The 22226-nt window shown below is 45.2% G+C and overlaps 1 protein-coding gene across 2 annotated transcripts in view; it reads right to left on the reverse strand.

Moving 5' to 3' along the window:
- The window catches only part of LPAR1 (lysophosphatidic acid receptor 1), a 258209-nt gene extending 236490 nt beyond the window's left edge, over positions 1-21719 (reverse strand). For both annotated transcript variants that reach the window (XM_075316192.1, XM_075316188.1), the window contains exon 1: positions 21270-21719. The gene's annotated coding sequence lies outside the window, so the exon portion shown is untranslated. The remainder of the gene's footprint in view (positions 1-21269) is intronic.
- Between the last annotated feature and the right edge of the window lie 507 nt (positions 21720-22226).

A 22226-nucleotide genomic window follows, 5' to 3' on the forward strand; every position in this document is an offset into this window, starting at 1 on the left:
CATTGCTGCAAAGGTTAAAGAGGTGGCAAAGGGGGGGGGGGTTTCACTGCTCAGACCATACGACGCACACTGCGGCAAATTGGTTTGCATGGCTGTCGTACCAGAAGGAAGCTTCTTCTAAAGATGATACACAAGAAAGCCTGCAAACTGTTTGCTGAAGACAAGCAGACTAAGGACATGGATTACTGGAACCATGTCTTGTGGTCTGATGAGACCAAGAAAAGCTTATTTTGTTAAGATGGTGGTGAAGCCGCATGAGAGCTGCCAGTTCTGGGGAGCTACAGTTCATTCAGGGAACAATGAATGCCAACATGTATTGTGACATAATGAAACAGAGCAAAATCCGCTCCCTTCGTAAATTGGGATGCAGGGCAGTATTCCAACACGATGACCACAAAAATACCTTCAAGAAGGCTGCTGCTTTGCCAAAGAAACTGAGGGTAATGGTGCTTGACTGGCCAAGCATGTCTCCAGACCTAAACCTTATTGAACATCTGTGGGGCATCCTCAAATGGAAGGAAGAGGAACGCAATGTCTCTAACATCCACCAGATCTGGATGTTATCATGGAGGGAGGTGTGAAATAGCATTCTAGTGGCTCCTGTGAAGCTCTAGTGAACTCCATACCCAAGAGAATTAAGGTAGTGCTTGAAAATAATGGTGGCCTCACAAAATGTTGACACTGTGGGCACAATTTGGTTATTTCCAAATAGGGTTCTACTCACTTTCGTTGCCAGCAATTTAGACATTAATTACTGTGTCTTGAGTCATTTAGAGGGCATACCAAATTTACACTGTTATACAATGAAGGGAACACTTAAACAACAGAATGGTATTTTAGTGTTCCCTTTATTTTTTTGAGCATTATATTTTAAAAAATATGATGGGGTGTATTTTCTTTTGTGATATACTGTAGAGCAGAACCAGTGTTTCCTATGTGATGTACACAGCAGTCTCGGTGTCTCCTTTGTGATGTATACACATCAGTCTCAGTGTCTCTTATGTGATGTATACAACAGTCTCGGTGTATCCCATATGAAGTATACAGCAGTCTCCTATCTGATCTATATTTCTGACCTTGATGTGCTTGATAAACGTTATGTGATCAGTGATGAATTTCCCACTTTGAGGAGACATGTAGTGTAGTATACCGTAGTATACCTTTGTGTCCAGAACTTACTGCTGTGAGTTCTTTTCAAAATTCATCTTAGAGTCTACTGTGCTCTAGACCAATACAAATCTGGAAAAGCAGTAGCGAGTAGTATCATCATTACCACCCCACATCACACATCGCACCAATTTTATCACCGGCAAAATGGTGGTGAAAGAGAAACTACGTGGGAAATTCACCAGAGCGATGAGGTATATTGTTTGAAACGATGATATTTCACAATCATATTATTGATATATCATACATACAGAGAGCTGGATATCTATATATATAAAAGAAGTTATATAATGTAAAATATACAGGTGAATAAACTGCAGATGAGTTAATCCTTCATAAGAGCCACAACATTAGGGCATTTCTAGGTAGCAGCATATGGTAGTTCAGATACATCTAAAAATAACGTTTAAATAATGCCTCTAAATGCCTGTCCCAATGCAGAACTACAAATACAGATAACTATGGACATACAGCAATGTTGGTTACTACTAATGTACAAATGGATGTATTCTGATCATGCATATCATAGCACAGGTGACACGTCATATACATGGCAAAAACTAAACATACAACAATCAATAAGCAAATTTCAAGGTGTAAGTGCAATGAGAAACATTACAATATATGAAAAGTAAGTCCAGTGCAATCAATAACAATCATTATCAATGTTTTGCCCAAGCAGTATGCCAGTAGTTGATCAACACCAACAAACGTTTCACATATATAGGTTCCTCAGGGGTTGTGCAATAATAACGATTATAGAGAATTATAGAGAATGATAAAGATTCTTGAGGGTCACTAGAAATTTACTATGGCTGTTACAATATAAAACTACAGTATATCATCTAATGATAGTAATTGACATAACATAGGCTCCATCAATGATCATGACAGACCTTACAGTGTAATATGTTATCACTAGAAATATACCCGATGCTATTGCATCGGGAGTGCGGGGAAATGAACAGCTGTCTTTGCTTAGTGGTGCTGATAGGAGCAGTGGTGAGTGGGGCTGGGGGCATACAGATTTGGTGGGGGGCTGTAGGCATACAGATCTGGTGAGGGGGGCTGTGGGCATACAGTTCTGGTGAGGAAGGCTGGAGGCATAAAGATCTGGTAAGGGGGGCTGGGGGCATACAGTTCTGGTGAGGGGGACTGGGGGCATACAGTTCTGGTGGGGGGGCTAGGGGCATACAGATCTGGTGGGGGGGGCTAGGGGCATACAGTTCTGTGGGGGGGCTAAGGGCATACAGTTCTGGTGGGGGGACTAGGGGCATACAGATCTGATGGAGGGGCTGTTGGCATACAGATCTGGCAGGGGGGCTGGGGGCATACAGATCTGGCGGGGGGGGACTGGGGGCATTCAGATCTGGTGGGGGGGCTGATGTCCCCTGCAGTAATGAGCCCATTGTTTAGTAATGTGCTCCTGCTGGTTCCCTTCTGTCCCATATTATGCAGTGTCTCACCTGTCCTCCGTGCCCGCGGAGCCTCCAGCTGCAGCACACAGACCCCTCTGTGATAGTGTCCAGTGGACGGAGCGGCCGCTGCAGGATGTTGTCATAGCTTTACGGCAGTTGAATGCTTTACGGCACCACAAAGCATTTAACTGCAGTAAAGCGCTGACTGCAGAAGCAGCGGCGGCCCCGGACAGGTGAGTATACAGCAGTGTGTGTGTCTGTGTTCAGTGTATACATGTGTGCCACCCCGGCGCAGACCGGGGTGCTTGGATCGAGGGTGGTCATGGCTCGAGGGGTCCGGACCTGGGCTCGGCAAACAGTCCAATCCTTGAAAGGGGACTATTTACAGGGGAGACGTTAGTGACGCCACCTGTGGGTTGCGGTTATGGTAGTATCGATGTTGCTACTGGAAGGAGTACCGGGGCAGATGGTGTGGAGCAGCAAGGTGTCAGTCCCTCCACAGGTAGGGAAGGCCCCGGCCTCCGGGGTATTGGTGGGATATTTGGGAGCGCAGGGTGCAGGGGAACCACGGTACTCACTGTGCGTAGTCGTGGTGCTGGATGAGGATTATAAAGCAGACACTCACACTGAAGATAAACCAAAGACTCTATGCATCACAGTCACTACGGGGAGCCCGTCCAGGTGTCTGCTCCCACCGGTGTCACTTGGTAATCCGGAGCTGCCTCTGTGCACAATTTAGTTCTCCGTTGTGGCCCCTTGGCTTGAAGCTGTTTGGGCCCAGCTCACTGTGGATAGTGTAGCTGTGCTCTTGATGGCTAGCACTTGGGATTTTAGTGGGCCGCTTTACTGGTAAGCCCTATCCCCCGCAGTGTGCTGTTGCCTTCAATCTCTGAGCTCCTAGGGAAGTTCATAAAGAGACTCTCCCTCCCAGGTTAATTATTAGGACATTGAATCGGTTCCTGACCTAGAGTCCTATACCCCGTCGTGCTCGGTACTGGTCAGTTCTTTTGGGTTTCTGATGCCGACAGTCCTCCTAGACTATGTCTGTTGCACCCTTTTCCAATGTTTCTGCCACCAGTCCCCGGCTCCTCTGGTCCCGGACCACCGTCTGCGACCCAACCTCGGTCCAACTCTCCGGGAGCTACTACTCCCCAGCTCCTCACTCCTTGAGGTCTCTCACTACTCTTCCTCTAGACTCAACTGGCTCACTTCCCTCCCACCAGCCTGCCTGACCCCCTAGGTGGGTGGCCCTTTTCCAGCTAGACCAACCCACTGGTGTATCTGACAGGTCATGATGTGAGGTGTATTTAGGATTTGTGGTGCTGATGGTAGTGACACCGGTTTCTTAGGAACCTGGAACCATGGGGGTGTAGGCCCTGCACGCTAGGTGACAGGATGCAGTTCCCTGTGGCACCCTGATATACTCAGGGGCGCCACACATGCATGTGCGCTATGTGTGTGTATGTGCTCGGTGTATCCATGTGTGTCTGCTATGCGTGTATATGTGCTCACGCGTGTCTGCTATGTGTGTATATGTGCTTGTGTGTGTGTGCTTGTGTGTGCGTGTGTGTGCCGCGGTGCATGCCGGAATAGGAGGACAGACACAACTGGAGATTATGTATGTAGATGTGAGAAATCATGTCATATCTCATTGCTCTTCTACTGAGAAATAGGAAAATGTAGCATTGGAAAATAATTGGTGAATGTGATCATCACTTATGAGCTTACATTGAAATATAGTTTGTAGAAATTCAATTTTTTCATCATTTACATATAATTAACATTCCTATTTATCCTGTGAGTTACAGAATTCCACTACTGAGGCTTACAGCAAGACAGCATATATTTACATTTGTACATCTATATAGTAATCTATATAACTAGAAATGAGGTTAAAACTATAAAACTAGAGTGAGGTTCAGTGTTTGGTGTTTGTACCAAACACAGACTTTCCAAAAAAAACAAAGTTTGGGTTCTTTACGTATGCAAATTACTCACATGAGCATCGCTGTGCTTGGGTATGCATGGTGGTTAGCCCAGTATGAGCCGCTTGCAGTGTCTAAGCGACTTACTGGGGGTAACAACAACGTGATCGGATGTAGTGTGCACTAAACGAAAAAAAAAAATGGAAAAACCTTCCCACCCACCCCAGATGTGATCTGTTCATGTGGGCAGAGACCTGAACTGCCCACTTAGTGACTTCCGGTAGGGTTCAGGTCAAGTCCGGGTCCCAAATCAAACTTTATCTAAAGTCCGGCTACACCTGCCAAACGAAACTTCCATGGGTCCGTTCATCTCTATATATAACTATGGTACATGCACACGTATGTAAGCAACACCTGCTGACTTAGCAGCCAGTCCTAATGCAAATTTCATGCTTAGCCATATGAGCCAAATAATACAAAAACTATAGGATCTCTTCACATGTTTTTAATGGAGTAAACTCCTCAAGATTATAGTGCCAAGAAAGTAAAAAGCCAGCCATTATGCAAAAAAATGTTGCGTACCTTCCGTATTACCAAATCTTCCATAATGTATTCATGTGCCAAGTGACAACAGCAGTAACATCAACAATATTAAGACACAATGTAATAATACAACTAAACAACAGACTATTTGAGGTCAAAGCTTTCAGTATACTTCGCACCTAAATTTGGCAAAGAGCTGTAATAAATTTACAAGGCTAATGGTTCAAACTTGTTTGGAAAAAATACAGATGTCTTTTAAAGAAAAAAATGTTAATTACACGTTGTATATTTTGGCTTTATTTCTAAGCTCCTGTATGTAAAGTTCGTTTTATTTTGTTAGCATGGGACAATATTTTATTTTATTGCAACGATGAAGCATGTTAATAGAGTCATATGAATAAAATGTGACCAAAATAATAAAATAGAATTTATCTTCTTTCTTGACTAGTACTAAGTAGAGATGATGGGATCAATCTGCGAAGGCATGGGTTTGAATTGAATTTACTGAAAATCGCTGTTTAAGACCCGCAACACACATCCGTTTAATTTGTACGTGTGCGGTACGTATTTGCACGTACCGGAGACACGTACACACGGAGACCCATGTTATTCTATGGTAGATGGCACACACACGTAAAATCACACGGAACGTGTGACCGTGTGGTGAGTACGTGTGTGCGCTTTTCTAAACGGACAACATGTTCGTTTTTGTCCGGCAGCACGCAGGCACGGACCCGCTTTAGTCTATGGGTCCGTGCCTGCACGTACCGCACATGGAGTATGTCCGTGTTCCGCACTTTTCGTGTGTGTGCGTTTTTACACTAGCGATCTTATTTTTTGTTTTTTTTAAATTAAATTCAGTATACTTACCTTTTTTTCTGCAGTTCTCAGTCATACTTACATTGGCGCTCGTTTTTTTTCTTCCCCCGGCTCATACCGCTCCCCGATCACCAGCGCGGCTAGGCGTGTTTTTTTTTTCTAATAAAGGATTGTTCGGGTGTGTGTGTTTATTTACTGTAATTTACAGATTAATCATGGAAGGTATCTCGGGGAGATGCCTGACATGATTAATCTAGGACTTATTGGCAGCTATGGGCTGCCAAAAACTCCTTATTACCCCGATTTGCCAACGCAACAGGGCAAATCGGGAAGAGCCGGGTACAGTCCCAGAACTGTCGCATATAATGTATGCGGCAATTCTGGGCGGCTGCTGACTGATATTGTTAGGCTGGGGGCTCCCCATAACGTGGAGCTCCCCATCCTGAGAATACCAGCCTGCAGCCGTATGGCTTTATCTGGCTGGTATTAAAATTGGGGGGGAACACACGCCGTTTTTTTAAATTATTTATTTATTTATTTTACTGCACAGTATAGACACGCCCACCGGCTGCTGTGATTTGGTGCAGTGAGACAGCTGTCACTCAGCGTGGGGGGCGTGTCTGCAATCCATCACAGGCGCCTGTGGGTGGGGAAAGCAGGGAATAAGAGATTGATTAATGAGCGGCCGGCATATTCAAAGTAAATGTTGCCGCGTATTCTCTGCACAGCTGTTCCTCGCCGCGCTGGTGATCGGAGAGCGGTAAGTATGAGAGAGGGCTGCTCACTTCAGTCACTCGGGGGATTAGCGGTCACTGGTGAATCCTTCACAGGTGACCGCTAATCTGTACGCGGCACACAGACAGAGCCGCGGCATGACAATGAAGTCAGGTGAAGTTCACCCGAGTTCATTCTCATCGCGCAACTCTGTCTGCTGTCAGCCGACATGTATCAACGACATTGTGCAACACACAAACGGACATTCCACACGGACATTCCACGTACACATACACGGGCATTTTAAACACAAACACGGACATTTTACACGTACACACGGCTCGCATACGCCATCACACGGATGCCATACGTACCGGAGAAACGCCCCAAAAAAACGGAACACGGACCCAAAAAACGGACCGTGTCACACGGACTTTTTTTTGCGGAAGTGTGTTTTAGGCCTAAAGGGAACCTGTCAGGTCCAATATGGACCCAGAACCACGAGCAGTTCTGGGTTCATATCTCTAATCCCTGCCTAACCGTCCCTGTATACACTAGCATAGATAAAGGGATCTTTAGAAATAGTGTTTCTAAAGATCTTTTATCATATGCTAGTCAGCAAGGGGACTAGTCCCCTAGGCATTACTTCCCTTGCTAGTCAGCTCCATTAGCATGTTAGTACACCCCTGTGGGTGTGCTAACATGCTAATGAATACACAGCATCAAAGGATAATCTCACTCACCTCTCTGCTGTCATCGCCGCCTGACGCTGGATTTTTGGCTCAGTGCGCATGATCTCAGACTTCCGGTCATGCGCACTACTTCAGTTTGAAGCCAGGACGCTTACACCCGGCTTCATAGTGCACATGACTGAAACTTTGGGGTCATGCGCCCTGAGCCGAAATCCAGTGTCGGGCGGGGATGGCAGCGGAGATGTGAGTGAGACCATCCTCTGATACTGTACATTCATTAGCATGTTAGCACGCCCACAGGGACGTACTAACATGCTAATGGAGCCAACTAGCAAGGGAAGACACCCTTGGGACTAGTCCCAGGCTCATTAGCATACGATACAAGATCTTTAGAAATACTTTTTCTAAAGATTTCTTTATCTATGGTAGTGTATACAGTGACGGTTAGGCAGGGATTAGCAATATGCACCCAGAACTGTTCGTGGTTCTGGGTCCATATTGGACCTGACAGGTTCCATTTAAAGAGAATTCAAACACTTTGAGATTCGATTTGTGGTTCGCAAAAACAAACAAAAAATTGCAAAGCACCATTTCATACACTGCATATCAGTGGACTAATGTGTTTCTGTGCGAATATTGGCGCCTCCCCATAATGCCCTGCAGCTATGACATTTAGCTGATTATCATACCGTGTACAGTGGTGGTCAGTGGGGTTCTCACTGTCCTATAGATTATAAGCTTTTATGGTCAGTGGGGTTCCCTCTCTCCTGTAGAGTGTAAGCTCTTTGGGGTACTTCTCACATAGCGAGATCTCTAGCGATGTTGCTGCTGAGTCACAGGTTTTGTGATGTACCAGTGACCTCATCAGCGATCTCGCTGTGTGTGACACTAAGGCTGCTTTCACACATCAGTTTTTTGGCATCAGGCACGATCCGGCGAAAAAACAGATCAGTTGCATCAGTTTTTTCCATCAGTTCCTTCAGTTTTTTGACAGATCGGTGTGATACTGAGCATGCTCAGTTAAAAAAAAACGGATCCGGTGGCCGGATCCGTTTTTTTGGCGCATTACGCTGGATCCGGCGTCCATAGGCTTCCATTATAAAACACGCCGTGCAGCGCCGGATCCGGCGAGATCGTTTGTTTTTTTTTGCCGGACACAAAAACGTTCACTTCAACGTTTCATCCGGCCGCTGGACAAGTAAATTTTGCCGGATAAAACGCAAGGCCATCCGGCACAATCCGGCACTAATGAAAGTCTATGGGGGAAAAACGGATCCGGCGGCAACAGACGCCGGATCCGTTTTTTCATGTTTTTGCCGGATTGTGCTTGATGGCAAAAAACTGATGTGTGAAAGCAGCCTAAGCAGCGACCTGGCCCCTGCTGTGAAATCGCTGATCGTTACACTATTCTGGTTCATTTTTTGCTTGTCGGGCTCCCGCAGGGCGGCACGCATCGGTGTGTTTGACACCTTACCCAATGACCTCGTTCGCGACTCACGTAGTCGTGCATCTTCGTTGTTTTCCACGCCCTCTCTGTTTCAATTGGTGATCGCTACTGCGTTCGGATTGGCTGCTTCCATCCTCTGTTCTGGCTTGTAGATTGCAGTACATTTCAGAGGGCTGAATTCACTTGTCCCTGACCGCGTGTAGCAGCAGATCGTAATACAGTCCATTCTGCATCGGGACTGTAAGACAGACAAGGATGGAGAAGGATGGAAGAGCTATTATGTTGCCTTCTCTAAAGGCAAGGCCGCCCAGTCACAACGCAGTTACGACCACCAATCAGAGCAGAGGGGGCGCGGAAAAGGCAATGTAGTTGCACGCCTATGTTACTAATCAAGATTTGAATCGTGCTAAGTGACAGGGTCCCAGTGACCGCCGTATCGTTGCTGCGTTGTTGGGAAGATCTGACTGTTTGACAGCTCACTAGCGACCCTGTAGCGACATATCAGCGATCCTGACCGGGTCGTATCGTGGTCGGAATCGCTGGTACGTTGTTTAGTGTGATGGTACTTTTATAGTCAGTGTGGTCCTCTCTCCCCTGCAGTGTGTAAGCTTTTATGGTCAGTGAGTGTTACGGTTGCTGCGAGCACTGGAGACTATGTCCAGATTTCTTGCTACTGCACATGTGCAAGCGCTGGAGACTAAGTCCAGATTTCTTGCTACTGCACATGTGCGAGCGCTGGAGACTAAGTCCAGATTTCTTGCTACTGCACATGTGCGAGCGCTGGAGACTAAGTCCAGATTTCTTGCTACTGCACATGTGCGAGCGCCGGAGACTAAGTCCAATCTTGGAGCCATTGCACATGTGCGGGTGACATCATCGCTGACACGAGGTCACATGTCTCTGACACCTTCTATGTCGATTGGTCGCTGGTCATGTGCTTGTGACGTCTTGCTCGGTGATAGGCCGTTGTTCTGGCAGCGGATTGGCTCTGGTGTCCTCCATCTTGGATGAGGCACAGAGTCTATATAAGACCCTGACACACGCCGCATGGTGCTCAGTCCTCTTGGTTCATGCATATGAGTAGACGCTCTGTGCGCGTTCCTCTAGGCATTCCTCTGTCTATGCTAGGTGAGCGCTACCGGCAGGGTAGCATTCTTATACCTTACAGCTTCGGCTGCTGTCCGTATCCTTACCTCTTAGGGGAGCGGACATAGGCAGGTGCCTGAGGCACATGGTCTGGCTGGGCCTTGTCATTCTACTCGTAGGTGGACGTTGCCGCTAGGGTAACGTTCCTTATACTGCGTCTGGCAGTTGTTCGTATCCTCGCACACTAGGGGAGCGAACAGAGGTAGGAGCTTTGTGCGGCTTACGCTGCTGTTCGTCTCTTTTGCACCACTAGAAGAGCGGACCTAGGCAGGTGCCATATCTAGTGGTTCGTGTCCTCGCACACTAGTGGAGCGAACGCAGGTAGGAGCTTTGTGCGGCTTACGCTGCTGTTCGTCTCTTTTGCACCACTAGAAGAGCGGACCTAGGTAGGTGCCATTTCGCACACATTGCCTTTGTCTCTGTGATTATTAACAGAGATCATTCCACACACCCTCCAAGTAAGGGAGGAATTGCTTTACTTTCTTATTATATCCTTCTGTGAGTTAACAGAGGTATTGCACTCTGCCATAGTCTGCAGCAAAGTCTTTGCACGGTGGACCCTGACTGTCTGATACTCCTTTCGGTTATTATCAGACAGCCCCCCGTAACAGTGAGGTCCGCTCTGTCTCTGTCCTGCAGAGTTTAAGTTTTTATGATCAGCTGGGTCCTCTCCCGTGTAGCTTGTAAGCACTTATGGTCAGTGAGGTCCACTCTCTCTGATTTGTAGTGTTTAAGCTCTAATGATCAGAAGGGTTCTTTCTCTTTCCCATAGTGTAAGCTGTTATTGTCAGTGGGGTCCTCTCTCTCCTTTTGAGTGTAAGCTGTTATAGTCATCAGAGTCCTCTTTCTATCCTGTAGAGGGCAAGCTGTTATTGTCAATGGGTTCCTCTCTCTCTCTCTCTCTCTCTTTCTCGCTCTCTATCTTTCTTCTCTAGAGTGTAAGCTCATAATGAGTGGGGTTCTCTCTCTCCTATAGTGTGTAAGCTCTTATGGTCAGTGGGGTCCTCTCTCTCCTGTAGAATGTAAACTCTTATGGTCAGTGGGGTCCTCTCTCTCCTGTAGAATGTAAACTCTTAAGGTCAGTGGAGTCCTCTCTCTTCCGTAGAGTGTAAGCTCTTATGGTGAGTCAGGTCCTCTCTCCTGTAGAGTGTAAGCTCTTATGATCAGCAGTTTCCTCTCTCTTCTGTAGAACGGTCAGTGAGCTCTTATGATCAGCATAGTCCTCTCTCTCTATCTCCGGTAGAGTGTAATCTCTTATGGTCAGTGGGGTCCTCTCTCTCCTGTAGAGTATAAGCTCTTATGATCAGCAGGGTATTATCACTCCTGTAGAGTGTAAGCTCTTATAGTCAGCAGGATCCTCACTCTCACTCCTATAGAGTGTAAGCTGATATTGTCAGAGGGCTCCTCTCGCTCCTGTATAGTGTAAGCTCTTATAATCAGCAGGGTCCTCTCTCTCCTGTAGAGTGTAAGCTCTGATGATCAGCAGGGTCCTCACTCTTGACTCGCCCGCCCCAGGGCCTTGGGTGACTCGGTGTTGGGCCGGACTAGTCCGGGGTAGTCAGCGGTGGCGGGACCCGACTCCGTGACCCTGGTGGAGTCAATTAAAATGTGGCGGTATGGGCGTAGATGATGATAAAGATTATATAAGATTCGTGACGCCACCTGTGGTAATTTGCAGCTATAGAGCCGAAGCTGCTGGAAGGGACCTCTGGGGCTTTGGTACTTGGTACAGTCTATGGTGTTTGTTGATGAGGTGCAGGATAAAGCAGACGACACAGGGCTTGCAGTTAAGATGTTTACTCACTGTTCAGTTTCAATCCTGCAGCTGACCGGTTACCCATGGAATGCCAAGATCCGCTGTCAGGGACCTCCGCTGATCACGGATAGTTCACGGCTCAGTACCGGTGCACCCCTCTGTGTGTCCTTTCTGGCTGTCTCTTTAGCGCTAAACTGTACTAGACTGTCTTGCGCCTCCACCACAGGGCCTATACAAAGGTAGCTGACCTCAGTCGTATCTTGCTCCCCTTCACCGGTGGTCTGTAGCGGGTTGCGGCCTTGGGCGCCTGCAACGATCTCCCAATCCTTCGGTTTCACTAAAAGTAATGTCTTTTTTTTTTCAGTCTAGGGACCGTCTCTGTGTTGCCGATACCTCCACCCGGTATTCTAGTGGAACAGGTCCACGGGACGTTCGTACTTCCGTGGCACCCTGGAATCCCTTCAATCAGTGTCACCTGGGCCTAGCAAGATCCCAGGATCTCCACCAGGAACCTCCTTCTGTCTCTGTCTGTCTAACCGCTGTCCTCTCCTGATAGCCCACCTCCTCACTCCTCTACTCCTTCTCACTCACTGTCTGAACTTGAACTTACTGGTTCCCCTTTCTACTCCCTGACCCCTCCCCCACCCTTCCCTGGCTAGGCCCCACCCCTCACCGTTGGGACAATGGAAGGGACTTACGGCCCCATGACCGGATCATCAATGGGGGTTACTGCCTCAATGCCTGACCCGGTGTATGTCTACCAATTGCTGTGTGCAGGTTTTGTCTGTGAACGGTAGATGACCCCATTCTTATCCGTGATGGGATACCATACCTCTGGGTGAGGTGCAGTATCTCTATGGTGACGGAAGTCTCAGGGGCGCCATACTCTCTCTTCTGTAGAGTGTAAGCTCCTATGATCAGCAGGATCCTCACTCTCTCTAGTGTAGAGTGTAAGCTCTTATTTTCAGAGGGCTCATCTCTCTCTCTTCTGTAGAGGGTAAGCTCTTATGGTCAGTTGAGTCTTCTCTCTTCTGTAGAGTGTTAGCTCTTATGGTCAGTGGGATTCTCTCTTTTTCTGTCCTGTAGTGTGTAAACGCTTTGTTTTGGCACACTGCAAATCGCATCTCTAAATGTTCACATTTGTTTGAAAGAGCAAATTTTAATCAAATTCAATCTTCCATGGATAAATCTACTTATCTCTAGTCACCATGTTTTTGCTAGCCCACTCTGAGAACAGCTTCACATAGTGGCAGAGACACTATTTCCAGTGTTATTTCATTAACTGAGCTTCTTGCTGAAGTTTTAAAGATTACTATTTTATTTGCTGCAGATTTAGCAGTTCTCTGAATGCTGGGCTCTGTATAACCCCGCTCACACCACTGATTAACAGCTTTCTGTGTACACTGTTTATAGGCAAAAAGCTGCCAATCAGTGGTGGGGGTGGGGTTACACAGCTCATGAATTTGGAGGACTACATGGCAGCAGGTTTACTAGCCCTCAAGTTGTAATCTCCTGCTGATAAAATAGTGATTTTAGCAAATCTACAGTTAAGCTGGGTTCACACTAAACGACAGCGACAACGACGTCGCTGTTACGTCACCATTTTCGGTGACGTAACAGCGACCTTGTAAGTCGCTGTTATGATCGCTGCTTAGCTGTCAAACACAGCAGAAGCAGCGATCATAAGGTCGCTGTGCTACATGTTCAGAGAGCAGGGAGCCGCGCTTAGCGCTGGCTCCTTGCTCTCCTGCAGCACACATCGGGTTAATTAACCCGATGTGTGCTGCAGCTACATGTCACAGTTCAGAGAGCAGGGAGCCGCGCTTAGCGCTGGCTCCTTGCTCTCCTGCAGCACACATCGGGTTAATTAACCCGATGTGTGCTGCAGCTACATGTCACAGTTCAGAGAGCAGGGAGCCGCGCGCACTGCTTAGCGCTGGCTCCTTGCTCTCCTTGCTACAGTATACATCGGGTTAATTACCCGATGCATACTGCAGCCACATGTCACAGTGCAGGAGCCGGCACTGGCAGCAAGAGCGGAGGCTGGTAACCAGCGTAAACATCGGGTAACCAGGGAAAGGGCTTCCCTTGGTTACCCGATGTTTACGCTGGTTACAGCTTACCGCAGCTGCCAGTGCCGGCTCCTGCTCGCTTCATTTCGTCGCTCTCTCGCTGTCACACACAGCGATGTGTGTGTCACAGCGGGAGAGTGACGACCAAAAAATGAAACTGGACATTCAGCAACGACCGGCGACCTCACAGCAGGGGCCAGGTCGTTGCTGCATGTCACACACAGCGACAGCGACGTCGCTGCAACGTCACAGAAAATGGTGACGTAGCAGCGACGTCGTTGTCGTCGTCGTTATGTGTGACACCAGCTTAAGTGATACAATCAATCAGGGTCTCTGTCTCTACATTATGCTACCCTCAGAAAACTAGTGACAGATTCACTTTTACGCTATGGTAGAGGTAGCAATATAATCAGCACAGAATGTTGGACTAACATAAGAAGTACACGTTAACCTATTTTTTACAAGAGATATATTTTGTTTGGAAGCTTTTGATTGATATTGATATTGATATTCTATACAGGGAATGGAAACTTATAGAATACTTATATTTATTCATTCTTTTGTATCTACTCTTGTGCTTGGCTCCCAAAACTGTACCAAAAAATTACATTAGTGACTCTGGCATCGAATGAAGCATGGAATAATATTTTTGTTGGATTCCATTATATTCAGTTAGACAAACCTTTGTAAAGTATTGGAGCTGTATGAACATTCAGTTGGACTTCATAGACCTCTATTTGTACTATATAATGGTTGAAATATATAGAGAGCCATTCATGAGGCCTACTAACTTTTTCTGTGTCTTCCCCAAGTTTCCATACAATAGAGCAGGAATATTTCTAGCTAAGTCTAGCTATTATGAATAGTATTTATCTGCCAGAATTACTGATACCCCCTCCTTGCTTCTGCTCACCGAACCCCATACACCAGTTAGGGCAGTAATGCCCGGTTGGCGGCCCTGGCATGACGTCATTATAACACATACATGTCCGCGCAAAGTGAACTGCATGTGGCCCTGTCCCCTGTACTATAATGCTGCCGGCTGACACTGTCTCCACCTGTAAATGTGTCAGTGCCGGCCCGACGGCATCACAGTACAGGAGACACGGCCGTGCGCAGTTCACTGTACATGGTCATGTGTGTGTTATAATGACATTATGCCGCAGGCGGCCGGCCCTATACAGCAGCTAGGAGAGCAGCCTGGGGGGCAATTGCCCGCCTGCCCCCCGGGCCAGCCAGCTCCTGCTGATAGTTAAGGCAAAGCAAAAATGATTTGAAGCAGAAATGCTGATATAGTGTCCATTTTAAATATTAATAGGCAAATCTGATTTTTCATTTTAAACACTATAACATCTGGGAACTAAAAAAGGCATGCAATAAAAAAAATGGACCATATTATAGCTGTAAAACAAATCTAGTTAAAATGTCCTAAGGGAAGAAGGGTTCAGAAGATGTCTGAATGTGAGCTGGGAACAGATGGAAACTTGATACCTGCTTCATGAGAAACTGCCCTTTCTTTACTGGGTCTATTACAACTTGTGGAAGATTTGTAAAACGATGGTTTTACTTTATTATTGTTTATCAACATGCCTCCTTCAGAGAGGAAAAGGACTTGAACTCTTGTGCCGCCTATTGGAAGTAGCAATTCTAGAAGTCAATATCGATCCTTTAACGAGTCTTGCCATATGACTTAGGATAAAAGCCAAACCAGAATCTCAATTTGCAGACATGGTTATTATAATTGTAATTTATTATTTTATCGCGCATTGGATAATACAGGGACCTACACATTGTCTGTCATGGAATGGGTGATTGATATAAAGTGCTTTTAAACAACCTAAAACCTATGAGCTATGCAGTGTAGTTCCTTTCAATGTTCATATCCTGCTGCCGGACGTTGTAACAGCTGATTGGTTTTGGTGTCAGTAAAATGCCCTTGTAAACATGATGGCCTAACCTTATGATAGGTATGGTGGGGGTTAGCATTGTTGCCTGGGTTCAATTTCCACCAATGAGAACAACTGCAAGAACCTTATTTTTGTGTGGGTTTACTCCCATACGCTATAGGCATTCTGCTAGGGAATTCAGAATTTGAGTGCCAATGGAGCCAATGATGATAATGTCGATAAATCTCACCAAGGACAACATTTGCAAGGAGTTTGTATGTTCTCCCCGTATTTGTGTGGGTTTTTTCTGGGTTCTCCGGTTTACTCCCACACTCCAAAAACATACAGCTAGGGAATTTAGGTTGTGAGCCCCAGTGGGGACAGTGATTATCACATCTGTAATGTCCTACGGTATTAATGGCACTATATAAGTGAATAAAATAAAATAAGTAAAAACAAAATAAAAAGTTGTACAATATGATGTGATAAACAAGCAAGCATAATAAATAAAAAGTTACCAATAGCTCTTGAATATACATTTCCTTTAATGGGCAAATTGGTCTGTTTCCATAATCTACCATACTGAAAAAAGCTGTGTTGACATATTTTGTGCCAAATTTTTCATTATGGTGTGACATTTCATAATGATAAAGTAAAAGAGTGGGCTTGATTACACTATGATTGGACCCCACTTCGCCATTTTTGATAACTGTAGGACAAGTTTTCAGTTTACTGCTATTATTGTGTATAAATGCTGTAAGTTAGTCAAGGCCCAGCATTTGATTGGCATACCAGCCCGTCTGCATTACCAACATGCCCAATGTGGCCTCAGTTTACACTCTTAGTTAAAAAACTTATTTCAACTGAGATCTAATACATTTCTAGATATGGTCACATGGGGTATATTGGCTGTGGAAATTCCACAACAAATTCATAGAACTGCAAGTGTGAAAAAAGTTGCAAAGTAAGAATTGTTGTGTCCCATGAATGGGAACAACGTGTTTGTATATATTTCTTGCATTGCATATTTTTCCTCCTATCAGGAAATTCCTTTACTGTTACTAGGTAGATTTAGACTGCATGAAGTTTGTCCCTATGTACCTCCCTTAGTTGGCTTCTGTATAGAAAGCTCCTCCCTTCTCCTTCAGTTTAGTCTAGAGAGGAACCATTGCTGAAGACATGTCTAAAACCCCGTACAGATTATTCCTTTTCACCTGCCTTTACTTTGTACTTAATACAAGATTCTAGAAGAAAACTACAGCGTTTCTCCTTGTCTTTCTGCAAGTCATCGTTGGGCTGAGTTAAAGCTATCTGTGGATGCCGGTAGAGTGAGTAAAATCATACAGTTATCTAAGGGACTGATAATTAGAGCGGTTGGATTCATTGCTACCAGGAAGAGACAGAATAAGAATTCTTTTAGAAATACAAATAATAGAATATTTTTATCAACTGACAAATGTAAAGTGAATGAACAAAAGAGGAATCAATATCCAATCAACAGTTTATGTGACCACCCTTTACCTTCAAAGCAGCATCATTTCTTCTAGGTACACTTGTACACAGTATTTGAAGGATCTCCAAACAGCTTGGAGAACTAACCACAGATCTTCTGTGGATACTGACTTGTACAGCTCCGTATGTCTCTTTATGTAATCCTACACGGGCACAATAATGTTGAGATCAGGGCTCTGGTGGGGCCATCTCATCACTTCCAGGACTTCTTGTCCATCTTTGCACTATAGATAGTTCTTAATGACATTGGCTGCACACTTGTGGTCTTTGCCCTGTTGCAGAATAAATTTGGAGTCAATCAGACCCCTCCTTGATGGTATCTGCAGCAACTGCTGTGGTTTCATCATTGTGGTTTCCACTGGGTAAAAGATGTTGCTGTACGGCCAACTTCTCCCTTTGCATTACAATGGGTGAGATCAAGGGCGAATATCTGCAGTGTAAATTTATATGCCTCAGATCTGTAATGCCGGTCTGTGTGTTTTATCCACAGTAACAGACACACAAGGAAAACAAACTACAGTGGATTTACCTCTGGATTTCTTTACTATAGTGGATTCTGCTGGAAAAAAAATCATTCTGGGTAGACAAAACATTGAAGAGGCAAGCAGAACAGAATCAGAGCAAATTCCATTCACTGACATGTAAACTTAAGGGTGCTTTACATGCTGCGACATTGCTAGCGATTGCTCACGATGTCGCGAGCGTTAGCACCCACCCCTGTCGTTGGTGCGATATGTGGTGATCGCTCCCATAGTGAACATTATCGCTACGGCAGCGCCACACGTACATACCTGTTGAGCGACGTCGCTGTTGATGCCGAACAATCCCTCCTTCAAGGGGGAGGTGCGTTTGGCGTCACAGCGACGTCACAGCGGCGTTACTAAGAGGCCGCCCAATAGCAAAGGAGGGGAGGAGATGAGCGGTCGTAACATCCCGCCCACCTCGTTCCTTCCTCATTGCCGTTGGACGGCAGGTAAGGAGATGTTCGTCGTTCCTGCGGTGTCACACGTAGCGATGTGTGGTGCCACAGGAACGACGAACAACCTCGCTACTGACCAGACAACGATTTTTGGTAAATGAACGACGTGTCACAGACCAACAATTTTTAACTCTTTTGCGATCGTTTAAGGCCGCTCATAGGTGTCACACGCTGCGATGTCGCTAATGACGCCGGATGTGCGTCACAAACACCATGAGCCCGATGATATATCATTAGCGATGTCGCAGCGTGTAAAGCCCCTTTAAAATTATAAGCACCAATTGTATTAGAAAATTGGATGAATTTTAATAATACAATAAATATGTTATTTATATAAAATGATAAAGCTCCAAAAAATATTGCTCCTGTTAGACCAGTTTAAAAAGTTTTTGAGGCCTTTTTCCAGTTTGCAACTTATAAATGAAGTGAAACAAAACGTCTTTTAAAATTTGAATATAATAATAAATAATATAGCAGATAACTATATTAGGTTGGGTTGGAATGTGTTTTCTATGAGTTTAAGTGACTTTTACTTTAGACCCATGTATGAATCAGGGCTTCCTTAGATGATCTATAGTACAGACAGTGTAATGCATTCACTATAATGTACTAATCCAAGCGATTGTGGAGATTTGTAGCAGGAATGGCTGCAGAGCTCCCAAATACAAGTAGGTGGCACCATCAGTAGCACCCTGCAGCCTCTCTACATACATCTGCAGTAGTGGGAAACAGGCAACCACTACAAAGCCCAGGCAATGAGCGTGTGGTGAAGCGTGAGGCTGCCTTTATTCAAACTGCGGAGAGACGCAAATAAAATTGTTCAAGATGCAGCAGATAGACATCAAAGACCACACTACATCGAAGTCAGCACACTGAAGACATTAACACTACATCACAGCCAAGGATAAGGAGCCTTGAAGTTGCCTTTGCAAAGCAGACTCAACTCTCTCCTTAAATACCCCTGAAAGGTCATTTTGTAAATGTTTTCATTGATTTTGCAAAAGTATCTAGTGAGCAAGCATGCTTTTACTGCTTAATACTTGATCGAGCATGCGCCTCAAGTGCCGAGTTTAACGGAATTCAATGGGAAACTCAAGCATTTTGAAACTCAGATGCTCGAAGCTCGATCGAGTAACGCGCAGTGGCGAACACCCTCCCTCATCACCAAACGGAACCTCAATCAGTACCTGGAAAGGCCAAATATATTTTAAAGGGGTTTTCCTCTTTCAATTTCTTTTAATTTACAACTTCAAGGTGGCCATGCATCTTTTCCACTACTCAAGTGATTGGGTACAAGCTGCAGCAGTGATAGTGTCAACATCTCTGCAGCCAATCACTGCATTGAGCTGCTCTGTCAATGTAGATGGCAAATATTGCTGTTATCGCTATACGACACCAATACCAGGCGACTCCACATTTGTCAGTATGGTAGTGTATTCCTCCATTCTTGTTATGGTGACTATCCACATGTCATTTTCTCTGATCTTTTCTGGTTACCCTTTCTTCTTTTTTTTCTATTCTTTTGTCTTTCTGCTCTAGACTTCCCCATTACTTCTGCATCTTGTCATATACCTTCATTTACCCATTGCACTATACTATAGTTTTTGGTTTTTGCTTAAAGGAACCTGTCACCAGATTTTTCCCTATTCAACCAAAAATACCACCTTCTGCAGCTGCTGGGCTGCATTCTATGAAGGTGCACCTTGTTGCTGACCCCCTTTTCAGACCTCCAAAACAACTTTATAAAATATTACCTTTTCATATGCAAATTAGTTTGGTTGGCCAGATGGGCGAGCTCTATTTTGCCTTCTGTCCCCCTTCCTGCCGCTGTTCACCGTCCTCCAGTCTTGATTTGCATGGATGACGACGGCCCCGTCATCCTCCACGCTGATGCCGAAGTCTCGCGAAGGCGCAGTTAGCAGAGGCCACTATCGCGGGCCTGAGCAGAATCTATCCCTCGCGTGCACCGGTGATGTATTTTTGCAGGTGCGAGATTATGGGTAGCGCTGTGCATGACCCCACCAGCGCCATCCTCGTACCCGCCCATAATCTCGCGCCTGCACATTTAGCTCACCGGCGCAAACGCAGGCAGCTTTGTTTTCTGCTCTGCCCCCGATATGGCAGAGCAGCATGCGCGAGCCAACCTAACTGCAGAGGCACGAGATTTGAAAATTCGAAGAGGATGAGGATGATGACAGAGGCTTCATCACATCAATCAAAAAAAGAGGATGGCAATCAGCGGCAGGAGGGAGGACAGGAGCAGAAAATGAGCCCGCCCATCTGGCCAACACAGGTAATTAGCATACCTAATGGCCAAGTTTTATAAAGTTATTTTTGGGGTCTGGAAGGGGAGTCAGGGCCAAGGTGCAACTTCATAGAATGCAGCCCAGGAGCTGCAGAAGGTGATTTTTTTAGGTTAATAGGGAAAAATCTGGTGACAGGTTCCCTTTAAACATATTTAATTTAGTTCCCTTTAAACATATTGTATGGTTCTCACGGAACTACATTTTAAAATATGTGGCGTTCATGGCTCTCTCAGACAAAAAGGTTCCGGACCCCTGCATTAGACTGTTGGAAGCCATCTCTAGTTGAGGGTTATCATAAACTTAGTTCCTAAATCTAATAAAACAAATTGCCCAATATTGATGCGTGCTTGTGGAATGAGTAGGAAGGAAATGTGGCTCTGAACCTTAGTGACTATTGAAGCAGAAGCTCCAGTTGTTAGAAGGGCTTCTTAGTTGTGGCCATAACTGTAGCAAACTTTTTCCTCTCACAATAACCGCTAATTTAATTTTTGGTCCCAACATTGTTATTTCCAACTAGGAAAAATGTGTTCCATTGGCTGAAACGTTCTGCTATTCAATAACTTGACTATTGTGCCAGAATTTCATTGCATGGTAACTAAGTGTGCAAATTTCCGAATTAATCTAGAAATCAAATAATTTTCCAATTGTTAAATATTTACCAGTCACATTGTAGTGGTATATTAAAAAAGTATCATTTCTTTACTGATGCTTTATGTTAGTAATGAGAGACAGACATAATAGATCATAAGTTAATTAACGGACTGTCAACATCAAAACGTTCCCAATCTAACATCTGTGAAGTGTTAGCAAACTCATAACCTTTTATAATGACTGATGTGACACATGTAGAATTGACTTGTGAACTAGTAAAAAGTGAATGACCTTACCTGGTCTATTCCTCTACTTAGAGATCCACGTTGCAATATTTCAACCCAAGGAATCAAGCCAAAAAAGAAAAACCTCAGTAGATCTTTTTTTCCAAATCCCTAAAGAAAAACTGTCTCCCAATTCCGTCACTGAGAAACAGATCCACAAACTACTTGGAACATCATGGTAGAGCATAAAGCAGAGGAGAACAAGGAGAGAATAGTTATTGGTAATGTAGATTCTCCAAATTCTAGGTCACTACTAAAAAGATGTGGCACTGCCAAGTGTGATTGTGTATCTGGCCAGGATGGGTCGAAGGATAAGGTAAGACCCAACTTCTTTCTTCTTTGCTTTTCCTTCTTTCCTTTAAAATAAGGAATTTCTTTCAGTCCAGGTTTAGTAGAGATTGTGCTGCCAACCCTGGGATTAGGGAGTGTGGGATGATAGCACAGAGGCTGCCTGTGCTGTAATGTCTGGGGTGTGTGGAAAGCTTCTCACTCAGAATGCGAGTCCCACCTATGTCACTCCCACTCTGTGTGTACTCCCAGGCTCAGCCTCCACCTCTTGAAAATCTTATGAATGAAGAGGCTTATGACATTTGTTATCGCTGGCCCGGGGGCTATTTAAATAGTGGTGGCACGTTTGAAACACAGCATAGCAAGTCTGCTAAGCACTGCACTGCTAGATGCATTGTGTGACAGCGACATATCCTTCATTCTGTCACTGTTGGGTTTCTGAAAAATGTATCACTCCTTTCACTACTTGTAATGCCCCTTTCACACATCAGTTTTTTGCCGTCAGTCACAATCCGTTGAATTTTGAAAAAAAAAACGGATCCGGCGACTGATGCCGCTGGATCCGTTTTTTTCTCATCGACTTGTACTAGCGATGGATTGCGACGGATGGCCTTACGTTTCATACATCGTTCAATCCGTCAAAAATTGTTTGTCCGACCAACGGAGATTACGTTCAAAGTA

This window comes from Anomaloglossus baeobatrachus, chromosome 1, assembly GCF_048569485.1.
Source record: "Anomaloglossus baeobatrachus isolate aAnoBae1 chromosome 1, aAnoBae1.hap1, whole genome shotgun sequence".
Taxonomy (NCBI): domain Eukaryota; kingdom Metazoa; phylum Chordata; class Amphibia; order Anura; family Aromobatidae; genus Anomaloglossus; species Anomaloglossus baeobatrachus.